Source organism: Typopeltis vanoorti, chromosome 25 (assembly GCF_054136105.1).
Source record: "Typopeltis vanoorti isolate ZY-2024b chromosome 25, IOZ_Tvanoo_1.0, whole genome shotgun sequence".
Taxonomy (NCBI): domain Eukaryota; kingdom Metazoa; phylum Arthropoda; class Arachnida; order Uropygi; family Thelyphonidae; genus Typopeltis; species Typopeltis vanoorti.
In genome coordinates this window covers 74,384,075-74,403,889 of record NC_143573.1, presented here as the reverse complement: position 1 = coordinate 74,403,889, position 19,815 = coordinate 74,384,075, and the positions used below count along the sequence as shown (strand labels likewise).

Below are 19,815 nucleotides of genomic sequence, written 5' to 3'. Positions count from 1 at the left end.
TATTCAACAGAATTTCAATCAAGCCTCTTGACTTAAAGTACACATTAATACCTGAGATGGAAAAATAGCCATTAAAAAAAAACTTGAAATGTGAGAGGCTGCTGCAGAATATCACATTCAACTAGAAATGCAGATATAACAGCTTTACAATGATTATGCTATATAATCCAGAATTATCAGAAGGTTAAACATTAGATGACTGGCTTATGTCTCTCATAAGATCCATCTGTTAAAAAAAAAAAAAAAAAAAAAAAAAAAATGTGAGAATTACAGAATTTCCCTATTGGGTATTCCAGGCAAGATCACTTTCTCAAGCATGCATACTTGAGAAGTAAGAAAAACTGAGAAACAGCAAAGAAAAACAAGGTGCATACAGAGCAAACCAATGTTTCCAGGATCAGACTACCAGACAAAATCATGATTTCTTAATTATTTATTAAGAAATCATAGGAATATAAGCATCTGCATTTAAGTATTTTATTGACCTGTAAAAGGTATATGATAAGCCAACTAAAAAGGGTTTGAAACCCTACAATTGAATGGAATAAATGAGACATCACAAAGAGTAATAATAATAATTATTATATAAATATCTCTATGGAGTCAGAAGACTCATGGGAAATCCACTATTCACAAAATACCTATTAAACCTCTCCTTAAACTTATTTACTGATGAAGTACTCAAAATCATCCTTAGCAACTCATTCCATCCACTCACCACCCTCCAAGCAAAAAATCTAGTTGTACACAGTTGCTAACTACACTTTTACAGAATTCCCATGGGCGACCACTCATTCTCTTCCTTCATGCTATGTACTGAAATCTGTTTATATAAAGTCTCGTTAATAACTTACATGCTTCTATCATGTCTTCTTTTTCAACTATCAGCTAGTTTTTAAGGCCTACAGATCATTGATCTATTCTTCTCACAGGGAGCATTCCACAGACCTGCCACAATTTTTGTCACTTACCTCGGGATACTCTCCACCACCACTACTACTTCATCCCCAGGGAATCCACATGTCTTTATGAAAGACTTATAAAGGTGAACAATAACCTTCCTATCCCTGTTTGTCAGTGTATTCAACGACTATATAACCAGATGTTCTGTTTTTGGTTATCTTTGCAAAATGCCCTCTAGACTTCAACTGTCCATCCACAATCACCCTTCATATCCCTTCTTAATAGAAAATTCTGCATGTCTGGCAATCTCCCAGATCAAGACTACATGATCATAATAAATTTAGTTTAATCCTTTATCCAAGTGTGTGCAAACAAGGTTTGCGCCTGAAAGTATCTTCAGGACTGGGGTAAGTGGTACAACACCAGACGACTCCTTGCAAAGGTGGAGCAAGCTACCAACACTCCTATCTCGGTATCTCCCATAATGTAAAACACATCTCCTTGCGGATATGTATAATGTTATGCATTAAGGGAAGGACCACTACCCAGACTAGATTTGACCTTTATTGAGGTCTCTTTAGTGGGAGCCAGGCCCAATTGAAGATACCAAGGCAAAGCATTAGCAAGGTCATCTCCTTCTAAAGGAGCTGCCAAACGGTGTGCCGCCTTTTTATTAAATTACTCTGGATTTAGAGAAAGATGTTGAAAGTTTGTTTTTCACTTGGTCAGACTATCACTTTACCCCAGTCCTGAAGAAACTTTCAGGTGCAAACTTTGTTTGCACACACTTGGATAAAGGATTAAACTAAATTTATTATAGTCTGACCAAGTGAAAAACAAACTTTCAACATCTTTCTCTAAATCCAGAGTAATTTAATAAAAAGGTGGCACACCATTTGACAGCTCCTATAGAAGGAGATGACCTTGCTAATGCTTCTGCCTTGGTATCTCCAATTGGGCCTGGCTCCCACTGAAGAGACCTCAATAAAGGTCGAAACTAGTCTGGGTAGTGGCCCTTCCCTTAATGCATAACATTATACATATCTGCAAGGAGATGTGTTTTGCATTATGGGAGATACTGAGATAGGAGTGTTGGTAGCTTGCTCCACCTTGCATGGAGTCGCCCGGTGTTGTACCACTTTACCCCAGTCCTGACGATACTTTCAGGTGCAAACTTTGTTTGCACACACTTGGATAAAGGATTAAACTAAATTTATTATAGTCTGACCAAGTGAAAAACAAACTTTCAACTACATGATCACTTTCCCAAAGCAGAGGCAGACCAGCTAGATTGGTCACTGTTAAGTTCTCTGATTCTATGATCAGATCGAGCACTCGTGTCTCCTCCATTACATGCTACCTCAGAAAATTATCTTTCAACAGCTGTATAAATTCCATTTCCTTCCCTTCCCTTCCTGTAACCATTCCTTCTCCCAATCTATGTCTCCATAGTTAAAGTTCTCCATTATAATTATTCGACTCGCAGTCATCATGCCAATTTGACAACGAATGTCATCTACATCCTTCCTTCTTCTGGATTTAAACCAGCATCTGTTTTGAAATCCAGCAAAATATAAGCCAGTTAAACATCTTTGTATAATTTGTGTTGTATATATATATATACTGTAAAACAGAAGAATAATATCCAATGCCTAAGGCTATTAGGAGGATGGAAAAGATTATTAGAGAAGACTCAGCCTTTTCTTCTCATTTAGCCAATTTCTACATGGGATATTTCAAAAACCCAATTTTGATAATTGTAGCCCTCAAATCCTATCTGGCTAAGATATTATGATCATGTGTCCTTCTTTTGGCCACAGCTAACACTCATTATACCCATACATTTTTTCCACTCTTGCAGAATCTTTTCTGTTCTGAGACTCAAATTAAACAACCTGATCAAAGGAATAGGCAGTTCAGCTGAAAACTCTTTTGGAATATCAGCAGCCATGCTGATATCAATTCCTACCGCACAATTCTTATTCAGTTGTACAACAGCTCTAGAATCCCCCCCCATATGCACGAGTTTCCTCATACAGTGAAGAGGTATTGCAAGTTCAATGTTGCATATACCAGGTTGATAGCTTTTAGCAAAATGACTACTTCTTGGTTGAACAATCAGTTCTGCATCAGTCATCATCATACCACTTACATTCAGTAGAATTATTCTTTCAAATCCAATCTTTCTTTAACTAGCAGCATAACAATAGAATTCTTTTGAGTTATCTTTAACTTGCAGAGCCAGTTGCCTTTCATGCTTAGACTTAGCTTTCCGTACAACTCTTCTGGCCAGATGCTTATAATTACACTGGCCAACAAAAAAAAAAAAAAATTTTTTTTCCCTGCTGATTATGATCTGACACTTGTTTTTTACTAATTTGGGTGCGCTGATTTCAAATATCAAACCCATTTTTCTCTATCACGTCAGGTTTTTCCTCTATGGCATTTTCTTTTTCCTAATTTGTAAGTTTTTGATAGTTTTAACACGTTCATTGCCAATCACGCGATATCGCGCGATGCGAGTTCTTACCAAACGGCTGATCACACGGTATCGCGTTGACGTTGCTAACTAAATAAAAAAATAAAAAAAATTTGGCCACCACACGAAATTCCAATTTTCAGCTTGGCAATGAAAGTGTTAAGGAGGCAGTACTATTTAGAGGATCAAAAAAAATCGATTTTTTAATATTATTTTCTGAAAGTATGTACTTTTAAAAATCTGTTTCTAACTTTTTATCAAGAAATTCGAAAAATTCCAGAAGATATAGCCTATTATTCAAAGCAGTGCGCAGATCAGAATCGGAGCGCTCACTGCTCTCGCTTGTTAGTAAACGAATAAATGCGTAAGAACCTGCAATGGCATGTACTGGTGCTTTGAATGCGAGAGAGGCCGATAACCGACCTAATACATTTAGGTGATGAAAAGTAGGCAATGACAACTGCCTAAAACAAATGAATGCTATATGCGTCATAGCGGACAAAGAACGATCGAAATCAGTCAATCGTTAATCGATCGTGAAAGTATGATGATGGTTTTTTTTGTCTTGTTAATTGCATGTTAGTCGGCAATGAAGAAAATACATCATGTCTACTACTCGAAATTGTGTCAATAGTGAAGATTCCTTCTGCTACATTTGTGGCAGCTTTACTGTTCCCAGTCAAAGGACAAATATCACTGATTTCGTTAAGAAAGTGTACTTTGCATACTTTGACGTAAAAATTGCAGATCAGGACAAGTCATGGGCTCCAAATAAAGTGTGTAAGTCATGTGTAGAAAATTTATGACAGTGGAGCAAGGGAAAATGCCAAAAATTGGCTTTTGGCATTCCAATGATATGGCGTGAACCGAAAAATCACGTAGATGATTGCTATTTTTGTTTAGTTCAGACTTCTGGTTATAATAAGAAGAATAAGAAAAAAATTGTGTATCCAAATCTCGACTCAGAAATTCAGCCAGTTGCTCATTCCAATGAAATAGCCCTGCCAATTTATAAAGGACTTCCTTTACTTGAGAACAAGCATGATCGGGATATGCCAGATGTTCTTGAGGAGCAAGACCCGGATGTGGATTTAGACAATGAAAATTTAATTTCTAGTTCTGGACCACAACGTTTTACTCAAGCGGAATTGAATGACTTAGTAAGAGATTTGGGCCTATCAAAGGAATCATCGGAATTGTTAGCTTCAAGATTAAACGAAAATAACTTACTGGAGCAAGATATGAAGAAAACTTTTTATCGTAGCAGGGAAAGTAATCTTATACAATATTTTAAACACGAATGTGGGTTTGTTTACTGTAACAGTGTGTCAGGTTTACTAACTGAAATGAGTGTTGTACAATATCATCCAAATGAGTGGCATTTATTTATCGACAGTTCAAGCAGAAGTCTCAAGTGCGTCTTACTACACAATGGGAATGTATATGGCTCAATTCCTATTGGCTATTCAGTCCACTTAAAGGAAACATATGAGGACATTAAAAAGGTTCTGAAGTTATTAAAATATACAGACCATAACTGGATCATCTATGTGGATCTTAAAATGGTGAACTTTTTACTTGGCTTTCAAAGAGGATATACAAAGTTTCCGTGTTTTCTATGCTTCTGGGATAGTCGAGCTAGAAACCAACACTGGAGTCAGAAACATTGGCCTCTTAGAATATCCTTAAATGTTGGAGAACAGAATGTTATAAATCAACCTTTAATTGACAGAGAAAAAATCATTTTTCCACCTCTACACATCAAACTAGGTCTTATGAAGCAGTATGTTAAAGCTTTAGATTTACAAGGTGACTGTTTCCAATACATATGTGAAAAATTTTCACGACTTAGTTAAGAAAAAATTAAAGCCGGTGTATTTGATGGACCGCAAATTAGAACTTTAATGAGAGACCCAAATTTCATCAACTCTATGAACGAAATTGAGAAAGAGGCCTGGACTTCATTTATGATGGTTGCGAATAATTTTCTTGGAAACAAAAAAGGGTGCAATTACAAAGATCTAGTGGAAACAATGCTGGAAAATTTCCAGCGCCTAGGTTGCAACATGAGCATAAAGCTTCATTTCCTATACAGTCATCTTGATAGATTTCCCGAGAATTTAGGTGCTGTAAGCGATGAACAAGGCAAAAGATTTCATCAAGACTTTAAAACTATGGAAGATCGGTACCAAGGAAGATGGGATTTTCACATGATGGCCGACTACTGTTGGAGTATTCAAAGGGATTACCAAAACAGAACACACAGCAGAAATTGCTACAAACAAAAATTTATTCTCTGAAACTCATGTGTAAGTAAAATTGTTATTTTTTTATAAATATTCTTGTAATTTTTAATGAATATTGTTAAGTAGTTATGTATCTAATTATCGGCCTCTCTCGCATTCAAAGCGCCAGTACGTGCCGTTGCAAGTTCTTATGCATTTATTCGTTTACTAACAAGCAAGAGCTGTGAGCGCTCTGATTCTGATCTGCGCACCGCTTTGAATAATAGGCTATATCTTCAGGAATTTTTCAAATTTCTTGATAAAAAGTTAGGAACAGATTTTTAAAAGTACATACTTTCAGAAAATAATATTAAAAAATCGATTTTTTTGATCCTCTAAATAGTACTGCCTCCTTAAAACTATCAAAAACTAACAAATTAGCAAAAAGAAAATGCCATAGAGGAAAAACCTGACGTGATAGAGAAAAATGGGTTTGATATTTGAAATCAGCGCACCCAAATTAATAAAAAACAAGTCTCACATAAAAGTCAGCAAAAATTGTGTTGGACTGTGTTATCATAACTGATATCATCCTTATGCACATGGTATTCCTTCCACATCATATTTTTCTTATGAATCTCTTGCTTAATTAGATATCACATCAATTTCACTCCTATTCTATTTATTCTTCAAACTCTAGGGACACATTCTGATATCGCATCATTGAAGTATTTTTTAAACATATCCCATCCAACAACTGATACCATGGTGGATAACCCAACATACTCCTCAGGTGGTCATAATTTCCTGCTTTGTAGTTCAGAATGTAACCTTTTCTGAATCAAACATTTATAAGCTCAGCCACTTCTGAAGTGAGTACCACATGATCACTGTCACCAACCAGAGGCAGAATAGTTATGTCTTTAACTGAAATCCCCTCTGACACTGTAGTTAGATCTAACACTATTTGACCATGAGTCACATGTTGCTTGTGACTCATGGTAAAATTTCATAGTCCTTCTGTCACATGTTGCTTGAAGAAATTGTCTCACAACAGCTCGATAAATTCAGATTCAGTCTTCTCATGAGATTTCACAGATACCCAATCAAAGATAATTAAAGTCCACCATTATGATTACTCTTTTCGTGCCCAGTCTTTTTTTTTGGTGATGCATTTCTTTATCACTAGCAACCAATCCAGCAGATCTGTAACAACATCCCACTATGTATTTAATCTTGTTAGGCTCCACCTCACATCAGATGGCTTCAAATTCACTGCCACATGAAATACCGTTAGTAGTAGTAGTACTACAATCATAGGTCTCAACACTAATTGGATTCAAGTCATCTGATATCATTAGCAGCATGTCCCCTCCTCTCCTATCTTGTCTATCCTTCCTAAAAATACTGTATCCTCTGCACTCAATACAAGTTAATGTCTGCTTCTGATACCCAGGTCTCATTAATGCCTACAATCCGCGGTCCCAACATACTGACCAAGGCAACAAACTCTAGTCCTCTATTTCTGATACTCCTAGCATTCGTGTATAGATGTAATAAGTTACCTGCATGCTTTTTTGTATACTCTTGTCTGTGGTCTGCATGATACAGTTGGACAACTTGCAGATCTCTGTTCTTATCTAGTTCCTCACTGATGCAGACATCTTTACACATGCTTGATAGATCCGAACTAGATGAACACAGAATCGTTCTCTCTTCATAATCATTTCCACAATAATAACCATTCCCATCATTAACACAGTTACCCAACGTCGCCACTCTTATAGATTCTTACATTTCCTCCCATCAGAATTCAGTTTCTCTGATTCTCTCGTGTTAGGTCTCATATCAATTAATAGTTTTTCAAGACTACTGATGCCAAATGCATTCAAGAGTAGGCTGTCCCTCTTACACAAATCCAAAGCCCTTCCTTGTAATTCATTTCCATCATACCTAGGTATGATGAATATACTAATGATTTTTATTTTCTCACTCTTCATTCTCCTTCTTCCAACAACATTTTCATATTCTCTCTCATACTGAATTTATTGCTAGTTAAGTCATCAGTACCAACCAGTATTATGACCTCTTTTGATTTCTTCTCTGTTTTTAATTTTTGCTTCGGGAAAACTTGACATTTAACCCACTCATTAATGGCATGCTTTATGACAGAGTCACCATACCAAATAACATCCTTCTTTTTACAATCAACTTTACTTACCAGATTTTCATTATTACGCACTAACCTGATTCTGTGCTTTGTTGTTTTCCATTTTGCTACTAAACTTTTTTATTCTTCATATGTTTCTCTAAACATCATTTGACTTTCTGTAATTCCCTTGTTGTCTGTCTAACAATCTGCTTTAACCTATCAATTTCAGAGGTTAAATTATTTTCGATATTCTCTTCAATACTGTCTTTAGCAGAGAAAACTTTCTTGTTTACTACTTCATTGTTCTTGTAAGTGTTCCGTTTCTTTTGTGTTTTTTGGCACCATTTTACAGCTGTATTTAATATTACAATATCACAATAAAAATATGTTATAAAGACACTAAATACTATAAAAACAAGAAAATCTACTCTAATATACTATAAAACACTAATTTTCTAAGAAAAAAACAAACAATAAAACAGATAAAAGTCACCAATTTTACAAATATTAAGGCAATAATAAAGGTAGTCAACATCAGAACAGCATTCAAATCAATCAACACCTTACAAAGCCTTCTATGCTCCCCTAAAGACAAAGTTCCATTTTATAAACATCTGAGCGTATACAAGATTCTGTGCTCTTGTGAGAAGATATGTTATAAACATAGGTCAGATTGGAAGAAGTTTCGAAATCCTATGTATATATGTTATAAACATATATACACAGGTCAGACCGGAAGAAGTTTCGAAATATGCAACAAAGAACATATAGATGATGCTGAAAACTAACAGGAAGAAAAAAGCAGACTCGTAGCACACATCCTCGAAGAACATGACATAGTAAATTGGCAAGCATCCTCCATGCCATACTTAGAAGAGAATTACTTTGACAGGTTGTTCAAGGAGTGAGTTCTCCAAACTCGCATGCACCTTTTGAATGCGTGAGTTTGGAAAACTCCTTAAATGCACTAAATAGAAATCAAGGAATGATCCCTCATGACACCTGGAAATCATTAATTAACATGTGTAAAATTAAACACCTTTCCTATGCCAGCAATTGCATACAGAGTTTATACAACAATGGAGAGACTGCATGTAACATGCCTAATGATACTCGTGATTAGACTATCATTCCAGTTTTTTCAACTACAGATATTAATTGATGTTGGAATATGTTTAATTTCTGCTGTTTTTTTATTTACGTTAAATAACCTCCCAATGATGTTATTAGTCAGATAGATAGTGAAACATGTAGAGGAAATACATCTAATATAAATAAACCGTCGCTGTTTATTTATATTAGATGCAGCAAATAAATGATTATTTGCTGCACCTTCCTATCACATGGCTACAACGCTGAAAAAATTAACCGAATGCCTGTTCTTCCCTGCATAATCACATCCTTCTCAACACACATATTACAGAAATGCTATTACTGTTCCCAATATCCAGGACATCTCAGAAAGAGAGCTACAACTTTAAAGAAATATAATCTTTGTACTACTTTCAAACGTTAATTGAAGCAGGCTGCCCTTATCTGTTCTCCTAAAGATTAACTCCATCTCCACTCAGTTCCATGTTATTTGTAGAAACTCTTTAAACAGACACCCAGCTACAATTATAATCAAAAAACATTCTTAAATGGAATAATTTTAACGTACAAATGTTTCTAACATGTTTTCTTGTAATATATTATTGTATTATTAAAGCATGATAATATAAAAGTGGTTGGGAATAGAATAGAAATATGGGAACAAAATAGAAGGGTGGTGCAAAGACCAATGTATCCAACTATCCAATAACTATCCAACTATCCAATGTATCCAATTAGCATCTCAGGAGTGGGTGGCGAAGATTTTGGAAAAATTAGTTAGGGCTCGCATTCAGAAATGGGTTGACAGTGAATCTCTATTTTGCAATGAGCAATATGGGTTTACTAAGGGAAGATCATGTTTTAGCAACTTGCTCACATTCTATAAAAATGTTACCATAGAATATTAACATGGATAAAAGGATGGCTGACAGAGAGATATCAAAAATGGCTAGGGACGATTCCTGGATACCTTCGGGCAACTGACTGACCTGCAACGCTATTTCACCCTTCCAAGGTTAGCAGCCTGGTAGGATTAAGTTTCCTTACTTGCAATAACTCATCAGATGAAGGCTCAGACTCATAAGCCGGAGCCAGGAAACTCATTGAGTGTGATTCCAGATCGCTGTTTCTTGTTTGGAGGTGATCCTGCTACCTGTCCCAGCGGTGTCCTCAGGAAGAAAGTTAAAAGAAAGCTCTGCAAGGACTGTCATCAACCCATTTCTTCAAGTTTTCAGCATGCTTGTTCTGGCGGTCAAGGAGTTCCAAATCTCAGACACTTTGTGTGTCAGGTCTGCGATCGTGCATTCTCCAATGCAGTTGGCCTTAGAGTGCATCACACCTCAAAACATCCAGCAGAAGCCAATGCTGCAATAAGAACTGAGCACGTCAAAGCACGTTGGACTACTGAAGAAGAAAAGATCCTCGCCACTCATGAGATCAAGTTGATGGCTCCAGGGATAAAGAACATCAATGAGGCTTTATTTAGGGTGTTCCCATTAAGATCTTTGGATGCCATAAAATGTCATAGACAGAAAGCCAATTACAAAGCCTTAGTTCAAGAATTGGCAGCTATTCTGGCACAGGTAGGGAGAAGTAATATCTCCGTATCTCCTGTCCCTGCCTCTCCATCTTACAGCCACCATCCTGCTGTTGAAGAAAAGACTGATTCTCAGACTGACATCATCTCTAGATGATCCTCCTCCTCTTCTGGAATATAACCATCAAATTCTTAAATCTCTCAACCAGACTTGCCTTCTGGGAACAGATATCACAGATCAGTTAAATGACTACCACCATGCTGAATTCTCTGAACACTTGATGCCTTGTCAACATCAGCCTACGTCTCATTCTACAATGACTTTGTCAAATAGGAAGCAGAGGAAGAGAGCCTATGCAGCCCCTCTATAAAAAGAATAGAGGGCAATGTGCCAAGACCATCCTTGAGGGTGCTTCCCTTCTACCTCTAGCAGACTTACATGATGATTTTGCTAAATTCTGGAGTACAGTTTTTTTCTACTCCACCTCCACACTTCCCTGATGATGACCAATTTACGATATTGAGGTCCATTCCTGCCCTTCAAATATATCAGCATGTCTCCATCCAGGAGATCAAAGCAGCTCTTCAATCCAGTTTCTACACCTCCAAGACCTGATGGCATTCCTGCAGCTAGGCTTCGGAAGGCGCCGTTGAAGATTCTTCAAGACTTATTGGACATTCTCTTTGCCAGTAAAGCAATACCACCATACCTACGTGCTTCAAGAACTATCTTCATTCCGAAGAAAGAAACTTCAAGCCGTGCATCAGACTTTAGACCTATTATCATCTCCCCTGTGATACTTAGATTCTATCATAAAAATATTAGTTAAACGACTTCAGCAACATATACAGCATGATTATAGACAGAGAGCTTTTGTCCTTTCGGATGGCTGTGCCAAGAATATATTTCTTCTTTCATCTCTTCTCTCTGATTCCCGATGCTGCCTTAAGCCTCTATATATGGCGTCGCTGGACCGCCAAAAAACCTTCGATAGTGACTCCCTTCCTGCTCTCCTTCGAGTGGTGCCTATTGCTGGATGTCCAGAACTCTTTCTTTCCTATGTTATGGAGCTATACTTGGGTAGCTCCATCACTATCACTACAGGGTCCCGCGCGACTTCTATTCCTTCCTGCAGTGCAGGGTGTTCGCCAGTGTGATCCTCTATCTCCCCTTTTCTTTAACTGCACCATAGATGAGTTTCTTCACTCTCTTCCTAGTCATATAGGCTACTCTCTAGACGCTTCTTCCTTTAATGCTGTGTTTTTTGCAGATGATCTTATTCTCATGGCCTCTACTAAGGTAGGCTTGCAGGAACTCCTTGACTGGGCAGTTGACTTTTTCTCTATTCGAGGCCTGTTCTATTCGAGCCCGTTGTATTCTTTGACCATCCTGGAAGAGTGGAGATACCTCGGTATCATGTTCACCTCAAAGAGAAGGTCTTCTGTCCCTTCTATGAAGACCTTCTCTCTGGGATCGCTTCTTTGAGGAAACTCCTCTCAAGCTCCAGCAAAGACTGTTTCTCCTTTCCCACTATCTACTACTTCGCTTTTACAACAAGTTGGTGCTCGGTAGGACATATCTCGGTACTGTCCTGAATGGACAGGGTTATCCGTTCAGCTGTGAGATCATGGCTCCGACTGCCGCCTGACATTCCTACTGCATATTTTTATGTGAGGGTGAAGGACGACAGGCTCGGGATTCTATCACTTAGATGGCTGATCCTATGCCAGCGGCTGTCCAGAATCGCAAAGTTAGAACTATCTTTAATAAATTTAGTTTAATCCTTCATCCAAGTGTAAGCAAACAAAGTCTGTGCCTGAAAATATCTTCAGGACTGAGGTAAGGTGGTACATTCCTTGGCAACTTGTAGCAAAGTTGGATCAAGCTCTCATCACTCCATGTCTCAGTATCTCCCATAATGCAAAGCACATCTACTTGCAGACATGTATACTGCTATGCATTAAGGGAAAAGCCACTACCCAGACTGGTTTCGACCTTTATTGAGGTCTCGTCAGTGGGAGGCAGACCCAGAGTGGTGATACTAAGCCAGAAGCAACAGAGAGGTCATATTTACCTATACATGTTAACAACCAGTGTACCGCTTTATTATTAAATTACTCTGGATTTAGAAAAAGATGTTGGAAGTTTATTTTGCACTTGGTTAGACTATAATAAATTTAGTTTAATCCTTTATCCAAGTGTTAGAACTATCTTCAGAGACGCTTACTATAGCCCATTAATACAAGAAGACTTTAGGCAGGCTAAAGGCTGATCCCATTATTATCATCATCAAATTCCTGCCATGTACCCCTCAAGGGGTGTACAGGATATGATAGTACTACATGAAAAATTTACATCATTACTAACTTCCTATCTACAATTTTCCTCCAAATCAGCCTGTTACTTGTCAAGACTCCAACATTATCAGATCTTATATTTCTATCGTCTAAGGCACCTTGTACCGTATCAATCCACCTATATCTTGGTCTTCCTCTGGGTCGTTTTCCTGTCAACCTGGCAGAAAACACTTGTTTTGCTAATCTTTCATCACCCAATCTATTTAAGTGACCATACGACCTGAGATTAGCTCTGCTAACGCATTCCTGGATGCTGATAATGTGAAGTTCTTTCCTAATATCCTTGTTTTTAATATGATCCATAAGTTAAAACTGGTTTGAACACTGCCTTGCATACAGCAAATTTAATGTTCTGACTAATTTCTCTCTTATTCCATATGAATTTATTCAATTGACTTCCTATCATACCAGCTTTGTTGATTCTGTTGTCTATTTCCATATTTAATTTACCATCTTCACTAAAAATCGTGCCTAAGTAGCTGAAATGTTTTACTTGTTCCACATTCTCCATTCACAATGCAGTTGACATTTTCAATGATTCTGCCTATTTTCATTGTCTTTATCTTTTTATTGCTGACCTTCATGCCATATCTATTACAACAGTTATTTAATTTAGTCAGGGAATCTTGCAGACTTGTAGTGGATTTATTTAGAAGTATAACATCATCCGCATAAAGCAAAGAGCTGACATTATCATGGTACCTTAACTGAATCAGCACCCACAGAACACAAGAGATGGGCATCTCTGCTGCACTGTTCTGTAGATGGTGCTCCTTTAAAAGAGTCATATCTGGTGCCTCCCCAGCATGACTGGGTAAGGCATGGCACCAGATTCCTCCCTGGGTTTGAGTATATTGACCTTATCAGGATGAGGATCAATGCCCTGCCTACTCGAGCCCGCACAGCTTGATTGAGTTGTCACTACCCCATCAAGTGAGACATCGTCTCATATAGCCAAGTGTTGCTTCTGCACCCATGTGGCCTGCATGACGCCGTGGTCTCCATTCTGAACAATTGATTTAAAAACAAAGACCATGGTGGAACCACATTATAGGACCTCTGTGAGTTTGCTTAAGTAAACTTACTGATTAAAAGAGATGGCGAAGTTTTTATAGTTGATGCCCACTAGCCTATAGCCATAAAAATAAGGTAAACTATTATAAGAATAACTAAGATCTAGTTATTAAGATATGAGAGGGGCATGGGCCAACTCCATGGTTTACTAGCGCCACCATCTCTTTACATGGCATATGGAGCACATATAGGTATAAGGACTTAAAACAGCTTGGGCTTATGCAGAAGGATATAAAAGTTCTTTCCTTGAGGACCCTATAGGGCACACTGGTGGCAAGGCATTGCCACCAGAGAATGACTACAATGATAATTAGAACAGGCATAGGGTAAAACACTTGTAAAGGCTTAGGCCCATATCAAGTATAGACGTCATGTAAGGGTACTACTGCCCATAATCAGTACAAAGATTAATTAAAAAAAAAAATAACCAGTGGTGTACCACAAGGATCGGTGCTTGGTGCACTGTTATTCAATCTATACATTAATGATATTGGGAAGGATTTGAAAAGTGACATACAGCTATTTGCTGATGATGCAAAGATAGGTAGGGTAATCAGGAATGTTGATGATATGCAGTACTGGCAGAATGATTTGAATAGGATGGAATTGTAGGCATAGGAAAATGAATATGAGTTCAATGTCAGTAAATGCAAAGTCATGCACTTTGGTGTGATTAGATATACAATGTCGTATTTTATTGGCAGGATTATGCTAGAAGAAACTGATGAGGCTAGGGATCTTGGAGTGTTAGTAGAGAGGAAGTTGAAGTTCAGGGGGCCATGTAGCATTGCAGTGCTGAAACAAACGTTCACATGTAAAGATAAGGATGATATTTTGCCACTTTACAAGGCCTTGATAAGACCTCACTTGGACTATTGTGTGCAGGTCTGGTCTCCTGGTTTCCGTTGTGATTCTGATGTAGAGGAGAGAGTGCAAAGCAGAATGTTAAAAATTATGTCAGACTTCATATGACTGAATGAATTTTTATTCATTCAATCATATGAAGACAGATTGAGAATTTGTAGATTCCAGACACTGACAAATAGGAAAAAGAGGGGTGATATGATTGAGACTTACAAACTTCTGAAAGGGTAATACAGGATTTCAATTGATGGAATGTTTCAATTTATGGAAGGTGGGGAAAGAACGGCCTCAAGGGGTCACTTTAGTGAGTATAGGCATGACAAACCTGAGGCACCTGATGCTGGACCATGCCTTACTTCATGTAATATACATCTGTTATATTATCTGTAGACTGGTCCGTCCCCTTTTTTTCTTTCCTTCTTGCTCCTTCCCCCCAACGCTGTTAGGGTATTCAAGGGGGGGGGGTTTCATCTCATCTTATGTGGAAAGAGCCTCTGCAACCCTACCACTTTCTTCTTGCAGTGACTCTTCACTCCAAAATGCTAATATGGTTGTGCCTTATAACACATCTCATGCTGGATCGGCCGCGCATAATAATCAGAGCAGCGTTTAGGGCTAAGGCAGAGGGTCCTGTTCGAGAAGAATATTACAGTCTCCATCAAATGTCAGTGATACGGGAATTTTACATAGGCACATGGAATGTTCTGGGTCTACAGATGGGTACTCTTAAGATTGTCTGTAAAGAGATGGATAAGCATAAAATTGACATCCTGGGAATTACAGACCAGATGGAATGGAGGTCACTTCAAAAGACAAGATGGTAAGCTAGTTATTTACTCAGGTGGTGACTCAAAACATCATGGGGTAGCAGTGATACTGAAGGCAGCTCAGGCAAGAAGCATTCTTGGTTATAACCCATTAATGATAGGATACTTTCTATTAGGTTTAAGGCTCAGCCTAGCAATGTATCAATTGTGGTAGTTTATACACCCCACATGGATAGGACTGAAGAAGAGAGTGAGGAATTCTATGAAAACTTACTAACTGTTTTCGACAGTTACCAAGTAGAGACATACTTTACATCTCAGGGGAATTAAATACAAAAGTGGGAAAGAGTATGAGAGTCAGGAGGGAGTATGGTATGTTTCGGTGAACGTAACACCCATGGTGAAAGACTGTTGGAATTTGCCCATGCTAACAGATTAGTTATTACCAATACCTGCTTCCAGAAACATCCACAATGGACCTATACTTGGACATCTAACATTGATAGGTCAAGACACCAGATTGATTATATCTTGGCTCTCCAGCGGTAGAAGACAAGTATCTTTGATGTGCATACTTGTCCTGGAGCAGATTGTGGTATAGACCATCAGCTAGTAAGAACAAAAGTAAGACTAAGACTCTGAAAACTTCCAGGTCAGGCACATCCCACTAGATTGGATGTTAGAGTAATTCCTAGTGAATTCACAGAAGAAACATCAACTCTGCTGGATGATTTTTGGAGACCAATGAGGAGAACTCACCAGAAATGCTTTGGGAAGGGGTAAAGGTGATAATACAGGATGCAACGAAGAAGGTTTAGGAAAGGTAAGGGCACCAGAGATCAGATCCTTTGCCTTAGATAGATCATAGAAAAATATAAAGAAATCAGACTCCCTCTGGTAATGTGTTTCTTAGACTACTCTAAAGATTTTGACTGGGTTGAGCATGTGAAACTGTGGGAAGTAATGAAAAGAATGGGTTTTTCTCAACACACTATCAGGTTGATAGCCAACTTGTATAGGGAGCAAGAAGTCATGGTAAGAACAGGTGTTGGATTGATTGACTGGCTTCAAGTTGGAAAAGGAGTTAGGCAAGGATGTTTACTTTCTCCTCACTTGTTTAGTATATATGTGGAGGATATCATGCGTGAAGCATTGGATGGGCTCAGGATAGGAGGTAGATTGATCAGTAATCTGAAGGTATGCTGATGATACAGTCCTCCTTCATAATGACATGGAAGAACTAGGACTAATTCTTGACAAAGTTTAAAAGATCACTAATAACAGAGGACTTTAACTCAATCCTAGCAAGTCAAAGATTATGGTTCTCAAAGGAAATACAAACAAAGAAGCTCTTGAGAAACAAGTGTACCTTTAATGGAGAAAGAATTGAGGAAGTCAGCAAGTTTCAGTACCTGGGATCCATTATTAATGTGAAGAATTGCTGTTCAGAAGATGTCAGAAGAAAGTTAGGAATGGCTAAAACAACAGTCAGAGACCTGTCTAAAATCTGGAAGGATGAATCTATCTCCATGGGAACAAAGTTGAGGATTTTGGATGCAGTTGTTTTTCCAACAGCAACATATGGATGTGAGACTTGGCACCTAGAGAAGTGAGATAAGAAACGGATATCAGCTTTTGAGATGTGATGTTACAGAAGGCTGTTGGGGATATCATATACTGAAAGGAGTACAAATGAATGGGTGTTAGAAAAGATCAGCAGAACTTTAAGGCTCCTTAAGGATATTGACAGAAGAAAGTTAAAATACTTTCACATAGGTATTTTTATTTTCAATGTGATATTCAATTTTATCCTGCTCAAAACTCAATGATAGCCACTTCCTAATTCAAGTACCTTGTATATTCATTCAATCTGAACCACAATACAGACATCATCAACAACATAACATATTTTCTACTTATTGAGTATGATTTAATTTCCAGCAAAAAATATTGATTCTGGGTATCAAGTATAATTCTTTATTTTCCTGCAACAGAGAAGGTATGATTTATCCCCCCCCCTTACTTTCTTTGACAGTAAATAAACCTGCCATAACTGTCTGTGACCCAGACTACTGTAATAATATGATGATATACCATTTTGCTGTTTGCACATGAAAACACAACTACTGCCACTGAGTTAGCTCTCAGTATTTCTTTGGGTTTAGCTCCAACCAATAAGATCTGAATGAACACAGAAAACAGTCTGGAGTATTACTCAAACAGGCAGTAACTCTTCCCTTAATTCAGGCCTCATGCACAAGAAAGATGTATGTGCCATGCTGTGCATTATGGGATACTACAACTTCATGTGAAGTCACACACTCTGTATACAAATAGCCTGTTTGTGAATACACTATCTGCCAATAATTGTTCAGACATCTCTGTTATTTGAAGTTATGGAACATTCCAGGTTTGTTAATAATATAAAAACCAGTGTACAGATCACAGAAAGCAGTATTTCATCATAGTAGTCGAATACAGTGGTATGGAAACACGATGCAACTCAGTGACTTTGAGAGAGATGTCATGTCAATATGTGCCTCTGCTGCTCAACTGGAGCATCCAAAATCAACGGTTGGCAATATGATCAAAAAATGGAGACTGTAACTGGACAACTGACCAGTGGAAAACAGTACTCTGAAGCAATGAATCAAGGTTCGCCTGTTTCCAGTCTGATGGCAGGGTGTGGAGGCAGCCTGGTGAACGGTTGTTATCACAGTGTGTTGTACCCACAGCAAAGTTTGGTGGTGGTGGAGTAATGGTGTGGGATGACCACTGGTGGTTCCATGAAGGCAGCTCAGTACCTTGATATTCTGTATCAGGTGCTGCCTACACTGTGGAGATTTTATGGAATGGACCCACGTTACTATCAAGATGACAATTCTTCATGCCATAAAGCTGCAGTTACTATGGAATGGTATGAAGAGATGGGTGTTAAATAACTGCCCTGGCCTGCACAGAGTCCTGACCTCAACCTCCATCGAACACCTGTGGGATGAATTGGAGTGGCAATTGAGCTCCAGAGCAGCACATCCTCGATCTGTTGCTGAACTCAGTACTGCTTTGATGGAGGAATGGAGACAAATTCCACCTGATGTCTACCACACATTGGTGGATAGCCTCCCTCAAAGGGTGCAGGAGGTGATCAAATCCAAAGGTGGACCTACCCAACATTAGGGTTTGCCTTCTGGTATCAATTGTAAATTACTGAAGTGTCCAGACAATTATTGGTAGATAGCGTATATCTCACATGCAGACTTCTTTTGCTCACTCATGGGCAAAATAAGTATGAAAATAAGAACATATAATTTGATAAAATTAGCAACTGTTTTTTACAAGCACATAGAAATATTTGCCAATGATTTTTTGGCAATGCTAAATTGATATGCTATGTTGCAAATAAATACTGCTGGCCCTGGTTATAAAATAAAAAGTTTATTTTATTACATGAAGACTAATCAGGCCACCCCACTGCTACACACTTCAAGGATCTAATTCTTAACACATCTGGTATATGGCACTTTTTTTTTTTTTTTTTTTTTTTTAATATAGGCTTCAAAGTGCAGTGGTTTGTCTTTCTTACTGAAATGTAAGATGGTATTAATGAAATTAATTTAAACAAGATTACTGTTTTTTAAATTAATTACTACATACAAAGAATTAGACTAATACCCCCAAACCCTCTTTGTTTCAGTTAGTCCATGCACCAAGCCTTAATTATTGGTTAACCATCTAACCGGCCATTATGGATAAAATATGCATCCTCATAAGCTTCATATCCATCATATATTTCAATGTAATATCAATGGTATTACAATTTTAATATGCACTTCGCATCCATGATAACCTTGACGTCTTTGCCGGTAGCGTGGTTAAAGGTCACTCTCACTGGGAAGAAGGATATTACAGAACTGCAAATAATTAAGGCATTTATGAAGCAGCCAACATAACACTAAACAGTTTACAAATAATGTGTATATGCAGTCTTTTGAAAAATGGAATCATGAAAAATTTTCCAATAAACTCACAGGGCACAATTTAGAATACTGCATGGCAAATGTCTGCACTCCCCCTCCCATGATTTTTCCTTTTATAATGGGTTGGTTTTTGTCACACTATCCATTTCATTATTATCTTCCTTCCTTTCTGTGTATTAGCCTAAAGAATTTTTACAGTGAAGCTAATTTCATTCCTTCTATAATTATTTTTTTTTTTTTTGGTAACAATAATGGTATCCTATCCTATTGCTTTGTAATGGTCAAGTACATCTGCCACTGACATATTCTCTGTCTGTTTGTCTTATCTCAACAGGACAAAAAATTTCATTCACCTATATATGAGATTAGTTAATTCATTGTCAGATG

General features: G+C 37.8%; 1 protein-coding gene across 1 annotated transcript in view; it reads right to left on the bottom strand.

Annotated features, from left to right (window-relative positions):
- The window catches only part of LOC150092853 (uncharacterized), a 219,925-nt gene that overhangs the window by 117,060 nt on the left and 83,050 nt on the right, over positions 1 to 19,815 (bottom strand). The gene's annotated exons all lie outside the window — the stretch shown is intronic.